Source organism: Gallus gallus, chromosome 1 (assembly GCF_016699485.2).
Source record: "Gallus gallus isolate bGalGal1 chromosome 1, bGalGal1.mat.broiler.GRCg7b, whole genome shotgun sequence".
Classification (NCBI taxonomy): Eukaryota; Metazoa; Chordata; class Aves; order Galliformes; family Phasianidae; genus Gallus; species Gallus gallus.
The window spans coordinates 93055905-93070903 of NC_052532.1; positions in this window are offsets into that span (position 1 = coordinate 93055905).

Sequence of the window (14999 nt, forward strand, 5' to 3'; positions counted from 1 at the left end):
ATTAGCTGTAACCAAACATACATAAAGATTTAATACATCTAGACTTATTTAATTAGGCTCAGGTAAGAGACATATGTCTGTCTGTTCAAGTACATAATGTTTAGAACACTGTAAGTAGTTCTAAAATCATGCATTACAAACCTAGGAAATTCAGCACGATGTTACTGCTGTTCATTATTTGCATTACATTATTATCTAGAAACAGAACTGCTTTGGCTTAGGAATGACACATGAAACAAAAACACACTGTCCCTTTATAATAAGAAATAATGTGTGAATATCAGCAGTCTGGCCTGTGCAAAGAACCCAGAAGCCTCACATACTGTCTGTGCCTAGGTGTCAGTGCCTCCTAAGAAGGCATTTGAAATATCTTTTTAGCAGCATGTCTTTTCAACAACAGTAAGTAGCAAAGATGACAAATGATGCGTGTCAGAAGCAAACTTAAGAACCGGTTGTAGAAAGCTAGCATTCATGAGAACTGAAAGAAGGAGGCAGTGTAGGCAGTGTGTGAGGTGGTATGGAGATTGGCACAGACCAGGGAAGGCCCTAAATAGAGACACATCATCTGTGGTGAATAAACAAAGGAACTATATTGAAAAAGGCAATGAAAACGGTGCTGTAAGCAAAGCAATGAATTGAGAATCCTGCAAAGACTGAGAATCCTGCAAAGCATTAAGAAGGAGCCAGGTTGGATTCATCAGAGACATGAAGATGTTGCACTCATCTGTCATCATAATAATGAGTGTCTGGACCAAAGCTTCAGCTTTGTGACTAGATAGGAAAGGCTGGCTTAGCAAGGCTGTTCTGCGGGAGTGAATGGCGGATCTGAATCTGAGAATCTGGAGATAATGCTCAGCTGACAACCCTGAACAATGGAGGTGAAATCGGTAGTAATAATATTTATTAGGAAAGGAAAAGGTTGGACACACTGATGTTTCATTTAAAATAAAGAAGTATTAAGAAGAGAAACAGATACGTAAGTTATCAAAGTGTGATAGCAGAGGTTTTGTATGAAGGCCTTGAGAAGATGAAAGGGTGCATCTTTAATAGGTGTGGTTCAATTAATTTAACATTTTTATAATTATTTTTTGAAAAGTAGATAAAGTAGAAATACTTTTAATATTTCTTTTATTCTAAGTTCATGATATTTTTCGTGCCTTAAAGACAGTAATTCTTTTTACTTGAGTTGATTCTGCTGTATTATAAAGTATTTACAATTATTTTGATAGCTACGAGAAGAAGAAAACATGTTTAGCAGAGTTATGTTTGTCTTTGTATGGATGAAAGAATGCCAAGTAATATTTTAGAGACATTAATGTTTCTTTTAAGTATGTAAGGAATACTAGAAATGACAAATAAAGGATTTCTCATCCTGGTCTTTTTGTCAATGATTTATATGTTCACTGGGGTTCAAAATGCTTGTTACTTATGCTGTCCTTTGAGAATTGCTATAGCTACCTAATGGTCCAATCCAACAAAAAATATGTTTGGGCCCTGTATCACAAAAGCCTATATAAAACTCAAATTCACTAGAATCTACTTGCAAAACATATACTACCAGAAAGCCAGATATATTTTCTATTGCACTGGGCCCTGAAGTGTTATAAAAAATAGCATATTTGTGGGTTTTTTTCATGACTTTATGACCAGGAAGACAGCATTAAGCAGTTTATTGCAGACACTGTTTATGCCTTGCAAGAGTGCTGCCTAGTGGGCCCATGTGCGTGCTTTGTTTTCAGCACCAACTCTGGAAGCAATCTTGAATCTCATTTCATTTTATTTGAATCTGTGTTCTCTTTGTTGTCTGTCTGTGAATCAGTATTGGAAAAAAATAAATCTGGACCGATGTGTTTTTTGGTTTTTTTTTCACTGTTTGAAAAGACATTGGATTTATTTTAGATTATTTTAAGCATGATGTAAAAATACAGCTTAACAATTTATTTCCTAACCCTTTAATGCTGTTAGGGTAATACGTGCCATTTCTAGGAAAGGGAGGAAGAAAACTCAGCCATATGCAAATTAAGATTTTATTCTGCAAAGCCAGGAAAGGCATTTGGCCATATTAACTTCAGTAAGAATTCACATGAATAATCCCTTTATATGTTAACTGAGGTGTTTGGTAAATGAGGTCACCAGGATGGACTATCTCTATCAGTGTGGGGGACACAGCTATTACTAAAAGGAGCAACGTTGGCTGAGCCGCCTCTCCTTTCTTTCTCTGTCTGTACAACTTCAAGTCTCTTGAGCTGAGCTTTTTGATCCAATTAGATCCCTATTCCAAGGGCTTGTCTGGCTTAACCTTTAAATTAAATGTGAAAAAATGTGTTCTTCCTTTCTTAACTTTTATCAAGTTGGTGTAAGAGGCTAGCTTGCCAGTTGCTAGCTTGTCGCTTAGCTCATAGTAGAATTAGTAGAATTAGTAGAATCAAGACTCCTTGATTCTGATACAGCTAAATTTGCCAAAAGCCTTTGTGTGATCAGTGTACGGTTTAACATTTTTTTTTTCTACGCTAACAGTTTCTGATTGTACACGATCCTGGGAATTACTGAGGTTTGTTTTTTAAGAACAGTCCTTGAACAAGCAGGTGTTTTATGTGATGCTGATGGAATTCTGAAACTATTTTCTTCAAAGGTCTGCTACCTTCATTGTTTAATAAGTTAGATCTTTTGTTATTAACTGCCTGAGTGGAATTACTGAAATCTAATGTTAACCAAATCCACCATTGTGTGATTTTTGCTTTCACTGCAATATCAATTACAGCAGCTTCATGTATTCATTGTTGTTGCTATTCATGTTCATGGAGTGCTTTAATAAGGGGAATGAAAAGAAGTTTACCATGTGCTTTCCTGTTGTACAGAAATAGATACAAGTATACCAATTTTGTCTCACTTATAAATAGCTTCTGGTAATAGTGTCCTGTGAGGGAATAGGACTGATTGACTCATTCATTGTGAATAATTTATCCTGAAAAATTTGCATTTTTATACATGTATTATCCGTGGATAAATGAATTCACATTCATCTATTTGCTATTCATAATCTTTCATTTAATAGTTTATGAATTGCTGTCTGCATGTTTTGCGAGTACTCAATTCAGAGTTTTGTTACTTATGATATGTGGTGATCATCAAAGTAATCTTGACAGTTTCTGGGTCCTCACTGAGAGACTGATGCTTTGAAATAGAAATCACTTATTGCTGTTTGTGGTTCTTTGTGGCCACGTGAGAATATGGTTCCTTCTCCATAAAGAGGACTCACATACCACCATTTGTTAGTAAATGAACATGGTCAAGTAGGGGCAGCTGTTTAGACTTGCACTAATTGTGAGTTCACTTCAGTGTTTGTAAATCAATTCTTGTGAAAGACAGTGTAATGTGGCTTTCTAGTCCTCACTTATCTTTCTTTTGTAAGGAGGCAGCATATTATGTGATCAGTATAAGACTAGGAAATGTGATGTCCACAGCTTCCAAACACGAAGCAGTGCACGTAGTGATGATGGAGATTCACTGAGCACAGTAGTGCAGGCGATAGAAAGAGTGTGTGTACCTTACCATGGTATCCCACCCATCAAGATATATATACATTAGGCTTGTATTTGAGGAGTTTCTTGGATATTTTTGATATCTCTACTGAATTATTTTTTGCTTGTGTACATTTTTGCTTGTATGTTCATTGTATATATACAGATGATGTATAAACACCTCAGTTTCACTCCTATCCACTTCTGCCGTGTGTGCAAATGGCTTTGCTCGGATCTGTTTCCTTTCTCATCTGCAAATATTAATAAGAAACATTTCCCATTTCCTTCTCAGGAAATTTTTTTAGCCAGTGTTTTTGAGGTGCTGTGAGTGTGTTGACAGTTTGCATGGGAAACCCAACCGTTCTGGATTTGTTGGGTCCATTAATGATTGCCAGGAGGAATTAATAACGTAATCACACAAGCAAATATACAAAATCCCTGAATGTTAGTTTTATGCATGGTTACAATCGATGTCAAAGCCATAGGATGTTGTATAATCAAATAATTTATTAGGCACAGCTGGTTAACTGCTTACAGCAAAGCAACTTGTAGCTTAATTGATCCTTCTAAATCACTGGTTTTATATATGTCGTTCTGGCCCCAGTGCCCAAAGTAGAAAACTCTGCCTTGGGCTTCCTGAGGGTTGTGCAAGAAACAGTGGATCATAACTCATCCATGTCAAATTAATGTTTGCTGTCATGGGACATCGATGACACAATGAAGGGAGAATAAGGGCAATAAGCAGAGTTAGTCCTTTGGTAGGACTTCCCATCTGATTTCACTGAAATGCTAAATGGAATCTTATCTCTTTTTTCTTTCCCCAGGGAATCATGAAAATGTCTTAAAGTAATTTCCTTGAGGAAGAAATATAAACCTTGTTGTATGTGAATAGTAATAAGTTGTTTTGATTAAATGTATGAAACAAACAGTTTTTAGGGACACAGTGAGGATAGTTGTCACATGCTGTCAATGCTTTCATGTCTTTCTCTGAAGTAGTTTTTGGCTAGTTCAACTTTTTTACTCTGTAAAGTATGAAGTTAAATATCCTGCTCCACCCCATGCTCTAAAATGGCAATTCAGTATTTTGATTTTGTTTTCAAGATGCCCACTTCCATACCCAGGTAGTGAAGCATGTTGATTCTCAATTGTTCGTATATGTGGAGGTCAGTTTGAACAAAACCAGATAGGTTCTGTAAGTTGTTGATTGTAAGCAAGAGAGTCTGATAAATACTTCTTCATTTAAGCACTGAACCCTTTTACCTGATGTGTTGAATTTTCAGAATAATCTTGATTTAGGGGCATGAGCCTGTTGGAGTGCGTGATGTTCAGTCATATGAGACTTGTCTGTGTTCAAGTTGTTCATTTATCAGCACAGCTGTTCAGTCCTGTGGAGTAATAACAGATAATTATCTGTTTTGAAGGGAAATCAGATGCTTTTTGTAGCTTTATGTCCATATTAAAAGATTGTAGCAGTTAACTGTAGCTTTCACTGTTAAATGCATCCAATTTTGTTAGCAGTTCTTGTGCTAGATGCTGTTGAAAATGTATTCATATGCCTTTGTCATCTTGTTTAGAACCAGCAATTTCTTTGAGCAAAAAAATACAAGGGGTTAGAAATTAAGCTTAACAAAATGGAGTTACTAGCATGAGTTAGTGTATCAGGTAAAAACGCTATTCTTTTCATAACCATTTAGCTTTTTCTTTAGGCACTGATCAATCCAATAAGTCCATGATAATTCAGTGGAATTGTGAGGTCTTAACAAAGAAAGAAACACACAAATTAGAGTAGCAGTATATTTTTGCTGCTCAACACTGCAATTGGATGTGAGCAGGTCTCCACTTTTCTTGTGTGTTTTGTATTGCCTGTTCTTCCTTGTGGGTCTTCTGGGGGAATTTTAATACAGAAACTTATACACTCTGTGGATCTTTTAGCACATTATTCCACGTTCCTCAGGTAGTATGTGTCATGGCAGGCAACTCAGTTTCATTTTTTAAATCATAAATCACCATCTGCTTTTTTCTGTAGAGTTCACAGCTTCTCACCTCTAAGATATAGGATATATAAGGATATATAAGGATATATATAAGATATAGATATACCTCAGCACTTGTGCCAACAAAACTAGAATTCTATTTCATGCTGATTGCTTTGAAAGAGATGTTTGCCTTGGTAGAGTTTAGCTGTCCCCTTGAACATTTACTAGATTTTTAGTTTTAACGTATGCATTTGAATGGAAGGAAGAATGATGTGAAACTTGAGCTTTTCATTTGTGTTTTTGAGCATCTTGTTTAAGTTGTGGAATGGGACTGATGCAGCTTGTCATGTATTTCTTTCTACTGAGGCAAGTAACCAGGTTCTTTCATTCCTGGCAATTTTGTTTTATTTATGTACTTTATATATATATATGTATATATATATATATAAAACCAAGGGTCTTGGAAGGCTGGATAAAAATCTTTTCTTTTTTTTTTCTTTTTTTCTTTTTTTTTCTTTTTTTTTTTTTTTTGCTTACTTGCATGGTGAGCTATCACTGCAGTGATCTTGTAAGAGAAATTTGAGTACTCTTAGTGTAAAAGTTTCCAACTTATTCTGATCTGTTTCATTGTAAGGTCTCTATCATCACATCCATGAAAAGTCAGGCAGTCATCAAAATATAAGTTGGGTGTTGTTGCACGCACACAAATTGTATGTATAACGTTTATCTACATATTTTTAATTTAACTTAATGGCACACTCAAACAGGTTTCCTCCATTTTGTTTTTTCTTTAACTTTGAGCCTTCCTTCTTTTGAAGATGTAGGCTTTGTATATATTTGTATAAGGTCTAAATTAAATTTTAATAAAATGTAACCCTTTAAAGGTACTCCAGAGTCTTCTGTGGTTGCTAGTATCTGATGCTTTCCCCCAGTTCTTGAAATTCGTAGATAGTTTTTATCTGCAATTGGACATGATCCTCATTCAGAGAGAATCGGATATGATATTCTGGGTTATAACTGGATTTAGTTTTTTTCTTCATTCATTATATGACTTTTTTTAGTTATAGTGATATTGCAGGAGATTTTGCTTTTCTCCAAAAGAGTAAAATTAGTTACTAACTGCGGCAGATCCTTGGTCAGCTTTCTCAGATGTTAGGTTTCTCTTATACCATTCCTTACTGAAATACATTGCGATTTCTCTTTTGTTTCCATCCATCCTCCTGTCCTCCTTTTCTCTTTTCGTTTTCCATGATGATCTTAGAGAATTTGATATTCTTGGAGGATTTTTATATTTTCCCAATGATGTCACTTGTATTTATTTTGTGTTGTTTCCTTGTCTTTGTTTTCATTTTCAATTCTTCTGTGTGTACTTATTACTCAGACTAGGTTTACTTCTCTGGGAAAAAAAAAAAAAAAAAACAACACACAACCCCCCCCCAAACAATAGATGGTTAGAGCATTTCTTGCCACATGAAGAAAACTGGTATCTATTAGTGCTTAGTCTTATTACAAATATATCTTACAATGCTTGAAATCTTCTCAGCTTGAAGTTGCTCTTTTGTTTTGTATTGGTTAGTCTTTCACAAACTGTTTTGTTCATGCTTTCAGGCATGTTACATTTATTCTGATAACTTATGAATGCATAATAACACTGCAAATAATCAGAAGCTGTGAAAAACCATTCTTTTTAGGAGAGCTACTCCAGCCCTTTGATCATCTTCATGGCCTTCTCTGAACCTTCTCCAACAACACCAGATCCTTCTTGTGCTGGGGGCCCCAGGACTTTTGGACAAAATTCTCCAGATCTGGCCTCACAAGGGCAGAGCAGAGAGGGACAATCTCTTCCCTCTCCCTGATGGCCACACCTCTTTTGGTGAAGCCCAGGGTACAGTTGGCCTTCCAGGCTGCAAGTGCACTGCTGGCTCACGTCCAACTTTTCATTCATCATGACCCCTAAGTCCTTCTTTGTTGTTTGTTCTCAAGGAACTCTTTTAGTCTGTACATGTATCAGATTGCCTTGACCCAACTCCAACACTTTACACCTTAGTTTTTTTGTTTGTTTGTTTTTTCTGGCTGAACAGATACCTTTGGCTTGAACTCAAGAACAAAAGGAAAGTTTAGGGTCTCTGGAAGAATGGGCAAGGGTCAGATCTAAATATTTAGGGGTCTGACTCTAAACTAATGTACATTCTTGCAAGGTGGTTCATCTTCTCTGGGCATCTTCGCTATGTACATCAACCTGCTATATGCTGGAGAGGAGGGACAAGGCAAACATATACTGTAATCAGTCCTGAACAGCAATCTCTGTGCTTAGTAACACTTGAAAACTAGAGGACAGAAAAGAGTAGAAAGTAAATGAGCTGAAGGGAGCAATCTGCTGCTGCTAGGGAGATGAGGCTGCATGATTTTTTCACTCCATTCTATGAATGAGTATAGAAATAGTGCCATATATTCAGTGCGTTAACATTTGCATTACAATTGCCTGTACTGGGTTTAGAAAAGAGCTAACAGATTGTCATTGCCTAGAGCACTGGCATTACAATGATTGCTCCAATACAACACGTCCATTAAATTTTCTTAACCCTTGTGCTACCTTAACTCTGCTTGATAGTTACTTACCTAGAGTTAGCCTTCCTAGACATACTCATTTTAATACCTATGGTGAGATGGACAAAAAGTAACTTCTATCTGAGATATTGTATGTGTCAGATATGTAGATTTTCTAAAGTGCTAAAGTAACAGATAATGTGCAGTTTACCCACCAGAGCATTACTGAAATTAAACACTTGGCTGATGGGGAAAACGAAATATTATGCAACACATTGTTATTTTTTTTTGTATTTTCTACAGTTTCATGAAAACCGTGAGCAACAAAATTAATACCCTTTAGTCATTTATGCAATTGTTATAATGCTGTCATTAAGTTCAGTGGTTGTAATTTAGATCAGTGAAAGATGGAAGGAAGTCTTGTTGTCTGGTTACATAGCAAATCTTCTGTGAATAAGTAGAACTAGAAAGTGGTGAGGGCTTGTCTTGTGAACAACTTATTAAAAAAGTAAAAATGTGTAAATTAGGAAAATCCTAAGTTTTCCATATTTTTTCCATCTCACTAAAGAAAATCAGATCTGTCTACACACCGGTGAGATCCAAGAGTGGTTATAAAAGTTATTCGTCATCTCAGGAAAGCATAGCTGACAAATGCCAAATTTTTTCTATCAGTGCAAAAATGTCCAAAAACACACTCTTGCTGAAGTTTTAAATATATATATATATATATATATACATATATATGTGTATATATTCAATTTAAGCATTAGGGAATTGCCTTCTCTCTCTCAGTAATAGTGTGTCAATGGGGAAAGGTGTTGAGATTAATTAAAGCCTGAAAAAGTATTTAAACTTGGTTGCTTGAAAATAGCTCCTCAGAGTCCAGTAGTGAAACAAGAAAACAATTGGCATTAATACATTTGCATTCAAATTCAATTCTACTGTTTTTTTGCCTTTTATCAAGGTCAGTTCACATCTACCTCTCAGGAGAACTGTCTGAACAATCTGGTCTTTGCTGGCGTTAATGTTTTAAATTTTAACAAAAATTTGATTTGCTTAAAATAAATAAAAATCACTGATAATCTTGTCTTACAAGTGTCTCTGAATTATTGGTCATTGTGTAGAAATGTCTGTTAACTGAGCGTATATTCTTCTGTTTCCAAGATTTTACAGGAGATAGAAGACCATTTCTTTCAAACTTGGTTCTGTTTGAAAGCTACTGCCCTAATTTCTTTGGCTTAAAGTTGTCATAGGATGGTTTTATTGGTGACGTCAGCTCAAGGGCACATAAAAAGTTTACAACTCTTCAACTTTCCAATTACTTGTCTTTTGTCAAGAAAGACTTAAAACATCTTTAATAGTTTTAAATGTCTTTGTCATTAATAAAAATATACATCATTAATGTTGACATCATTTATATAAGAACTGGCAATGCTTTCTTAAACTACCGTGTGAAAAGAAAGTATATCACTTAGCATTTAGTGGGCAACAACAATGTATACTTTGAAGCAGAGATACAAAGAAAAGCCAGTAGGGTCTGGAAAGTATTACCATTATATGAAGGATCGGCATGGCCTTTGACAAATAAGAACTTAAGAAAATATACAAAATAAAACAATTTTCATGGAGATATATGAAACTGAAATTACACTTCTCGCTAAAAACGAAGGCATAGTGTCTAGTTTTATGACAAGGTGAACATTTCAAATTAAAGCTTTTTTACTACTATTCAAATAGCTTGGACTGGATGGTTCTTTTGGGTCCCTTCCAGCCTAGGATATTCTATGATTCTATGAAGCATATCATCACCTTGAGGAAACTTGATGGATAAAATCATATGCCGATATTCTAAGTGATTTCTACTTTGGCATAAAAATATTGTCTCTGATAGGCTGATGCCTGGAATAAAGGGGTATCATTCAGTTCTTGGAGAATGTAGTATTTTCTGTGGACTGCTTTTTCGTCCTTGGTGTTACAAACTACTGCTGTTAATTCATGTATAACTTGCAGCTTAAATCTTCCATAAAAATTCTATGTGAATCTCAGAAATGTTCATAACATGCATGTGTTTCGAGACCATTAAAGAGGATGTAATGGTCAAAAAAACCTGGAGATTGTAAAGCTGCATTCCAGAATTTGTGCAGATGTCTTCAGAAATAAGAATTTGTGGTTGTGGAATGCTTGACGTATCTTTATTTTATGATATGGGAGAGAAAAGAGTTGTTTATGCAATGATCTTTTCTGCAGTCATCTCTTATAGGTTGATTAAATAGTTTTGTCTGAATTTTGAGAACAGTTTTTGGCTGAACAAAAATAACAGACTTGTTATTATCAAAATTTTAAAGAGACATAATATTCTATTAGCAGTTTTGGCAGCTGCACTCGTATACTCTAGCACTACCTATGATATTTACTGCCGTAGAATCTAATTAAAATTTAGGCTAATGGCATTGGAATGGGGCAGGAAAATCACATCCTATGGGTCTCTTTTCTTTCTTCCTTTTTTCAAAGTTTCCTCTCATATATGTGCATTTGCCATTTGGTTCATTCGTAGCCAAGTAGCCCTTTCCTATTTTCAGAATGCGTTAGAATCTGCTGTTCTGTGTGCCACTGAGAGAAAGCAAACTCATAGCCTGACACTTGCTGTGGTTTTGTGTGACCTTTAACTTCTCTGCCCAGATGTTTTCAGCTATCAAGAGCACTGTTTTGGTATTCAGTTTTATTCAGTGCCATTATAATGAAGAGTTAGGTGAGCAAACTGGGTTTTACGTGAGTTTATTAGATAACAAGTCAAAATAGTTAACCACCCACCTTAGTGATTTTACCTTGGGTGACAGTAGCAAATCGTGGTTTATTTATGTATTTATTTATTTTGTATGGAGAATGACAGCTAAGCACTACTGATTGTGTTAGTCAGACTTATGTGTTTTTTTTTTTTCCTTGTGTGTACTGAATGCTTGAGATGGGATTACAGAAGCTGAATAAAGAATCTAATGTGTCATGGCTTGTATTTATGGATGAATATGGCTTGGGATAGCTATAAACAGGGCTTGGAGAAAGCTGCCTGAAAAGAAACTTATTTTAAGCAAAAGTCTGCGCTGCTGTATTGTTGGATCCAACTCCTCCTGTTGGAACTGGTTGTGATCAGCAAATTAACTTCCTTTGTGGGTTTTTGTTGTTGTTGTTGTTGTTTTGTTTTGTTTCCGCCTATAGTACCTGTTCTGGAAAGCATACTGGTAATGGTGGAAGGTATGTTCTTTATCATGTTTGTTCCTCCTCTTTGGTACTCAACAGTGGGAGACTAATCCAAATGTGTCAGTTGGTGAATTCCAAGTATTACTAATAAACTGAGGGGGGAAAAGAAAATCTCTAAAAGATCAATTGCTCAAATATTTTAGGTTAGGTGCATAAGAGAAGAAGCTCTTAAACTTTCAGGATTCATAGCACAAAATGCTGCAATAAGATCTGTAACATCATTTGACTCAGCATCTCAGATTTCAGTACATGCAGAGGTGTGGCAAAAGATAGGATGTTTCTGTAGTTGATAGCAAAGTTTTTTTTTCAGTCTCTACTACTTTATATTTGAACTTACTCAGTTCCCATGTCTCAAATGGTTATAACCTCCTAGGGAAGCATATAAGCTTGTTTCTCTTTGCCCTTCTCAAGACCTAATCTTCTTGAAGAGGTAGCCTCATTTTGACTTTGTGAATGTTGGAAAAGTAAATAATAAAGAAAGAGTTGAAGATTTCACGTTGCAGATCTGAGAGAAAATCTGAAGAGAAAAAAGTAATAGAAGCATCTCTTACTACTGTTTTTTTTCCCCCATAGCTATGCTTGTTTGTCTCCACCTCAGAAAGGTTTTCACATTATAAAATACTTAAAATGCTTTCATTCAGAGGGATTTTGTCTTTAATGTATAATATTTTCCTCTGTAACAGAGCAGTTCATTCTGTAATGATTAGCTGAATATAGAATAATTGAATGAAGGAATGGAATATAAATGAAATTATGGTGTAATCTGAAACTTATTTCCAAGTAATTTTTTTTTTTTTCAAATATAGTTAATCTCTCTCTTGCTGTCCCTCAGGAGCATTTCTTTCTCTTTGTAAATATGAGGGCTGCTCTGAGAGTAATGCCTCCAATTTTATTATGTTGGCCCATGACATCAGAGATAGGTGTTGGTGGTATGGCAGTAGAGGCTAAACCTTCCTACCAGTATTCCAATACACATTGCTGTGCAACAGATGGCTCCAGCAGGACAATCTGGTAAAATGGTGTCTGATATGGGAAGTGCATATGAAGCAGAGGTGTGTCATTGAATTCCTCCATGTGGAGACAATTGCCTATCGATATTCATCAATGCTTGCTGAGTGTTTATGGAGACCAAACAGTGGGTGTGAGCACAGTGAGGCAGTGGGTGCTGTGTTTAAGCAGTGGTGGCAGCAATGGTAGGTCACCTCCACTGGTGCAGAATTTGAGCGTGGCATGCAGACTCTTGTTCATTGCTGGTGAAAATGTGTAGCTAGTAGTGGTGACTATGCTGAAAAATATTGTTTTATAGCTGAGAATTTGCTCTACCTAATAGTGTCATTGTGTTCTTTGTATCTGTTGTAATTTCCATGGAAGTAAATAGGAGACATTACTTTCAGAGGTATGTAGGTATGAGATTTTTACATCTGTTAAGGCTATTGACAGTATTTTTGGTACATTTTCCATTTATCTCTGAAAATACTTGAAAATCCAAAGAGAAAAGAGCTCAAGGCTCTTTCTCTCTTTTTCTCTCTTCCCCAAGTTATTCATCATGTAAGTTAAATGAAATAAATATTTAGTTACAGACCATACCTTTGCTGTGTCAAATGTCAAAAGCTGTATCGTTTTTGAGAGTGAATGGGATTCAGTGAAACTATGTGAATAAAAGTGCAGTCATTTATGTCCTTAGATCTGACCAAAAGCAATTACAGGGTGTAATGTGAGCCTCTTCTATGTCCTCATTTGGGAGGAAACTGTGGTCCTTGGCAATATGTTCAGTCCTGGGGGACCATGTAATCCTTAGGATGCAGAGAAAATGGTAGCAATGATACAGAAGCACAGTCAAGGCCAGCTCCTGTGAACTGGCACCAGAGCTGGAGCATCATCAGAAGCAATGAAAGAACTGTCTTCCTGTTTTTGAAAGACTGGTCCTGTGGAGTACTGTGAGCCCCCCCTTCCAGTAGTCTCTTGCTACACCAGTTTGTGATGGGCAACTGTATTATGCAAAAGTCCTGATCAAACACTCTAAAGTTATCCACAAGTCCTCTTGTGTTTAGATAGTATGAGGGAAGTGCTGAAATGATTTTTCTGGCCTTTATTCCCACGGTATTCATGGAGTTGCATTCTGAAATTATCCACAGTTCTGTTTGATGGCTAGCCAGGGTGACAGTGATGAGGTAAGCATCGTCACTATATGAGATTCTCCTACAGCCCATGATATGCTAATAAGGCAGGGTCATGGTTATCTTGGGAAGATGTAAAAACTCTTACAGCTGTTTTTTAGTCTTTGGGCTGAAAAGGGTCTCCTGCACCTTCTTTCTAACTGGGGACAGGGTCACGTACACCATTTGGGTGCTTGGATATTTGTCAGAGGTGCTGCATGCCTCCTGGCCCACTGGGTTTATGAGTCTTTGCACAGTGACTTATGCCTTTATGACCAATAAAGTTGGCTTTCTTTTATGTAATTCTGAATTGCAATCAGCTTGTAGTTGCCTGACTGTTAGACAACATGTCTGATGACATGTCAACAGCCTATGTGAATGGCTGGATATGGCTGTTCCTTTACTGGCCAAGCTCTTTGCACTTTTCTTCTATGCAAGAGTTAAAAATAAAATTTTGGAAAGTAAATGTGCCCTGTCATTTGCGTGATGGAGCGCCCTGAATTCCTGCTATTCATTCCAGGGAAGACCCGTATCTGGTAGTAAGCACTGTCCAAAAATGGTAATGGGAGAAACAACTAAAACTTCCTGTAAGAATCAACATGATTCATAACAAATCTGGAAATGAATAGAGATCGGCTACAGAAAGTAATGGGATGTATGGAGAGAGGATAATGGTATGAGAAGCAAACAGCCAAAGCACAAACTTTTCTGTATATGCTACCATGGTCCATTGGTTTAACGGGACAGAAGCATCCACTACACTCAGAGTTGAGTGGAGTATGAGGGAAGAGCTCAGAAGTAGCTGTCATAATGTATTTCTGGGCTGGCCTGGGAAGACAAGGGAGACATTCCATCTGATGTTGTGTATTACCAAGAAAACTGGAAGAGAGAAATATCAGGGAGCTGCAAAAGAAATGAGAAGTTCAGCAAATGGAAACAGCTAAGTTACAGAATGTAAAAAGGAGAGGACTTTGAGGCTTAAAAAAAAAAAAAAAAAAAAAAAACAGCTGGGAAAAATACTGGACATAGTGATGGTGCACAGACGTCAGAGCTAGCAGCCAACATCAACTTTAAAGACCTAGGTGCCACCTTGAATAACATGAGAATTACTGTGAGATATCATATGAGCTCCAGGTCAGTTGAGAGCTGTCCTTTCATATCATGCAAGCTGGGAACGTGCTGGAGGACCTTACGGTTGTACAGCTTGCTTGTTAGTTCAAACTTCCTTTCCCTTTAGCCACTGGAATGTGCTTTGTGTACATCTAGAGCAGATTGCAAACCGTAATCTAGTTTTTGTTCTCACTTCAACTATCTGAATGTATGTGCTGTTAGTGCATACAGTCAGGGGGATTTGCCTCTGTGAACTCAAATTATAATGAAACTCTGCTGTGAACAACTGTCTTCCAGTATGTGTCAATTAGAAGAAGCCATCAATTAAGGTCACCTATCTACATTTGTGTACATCTTAGTAGAACAAGCAGAACTCCCCACATTGGTAGTTTGGGGTTATGTGCTCCAGTGTGCTCTCCATACATCATTGTGGA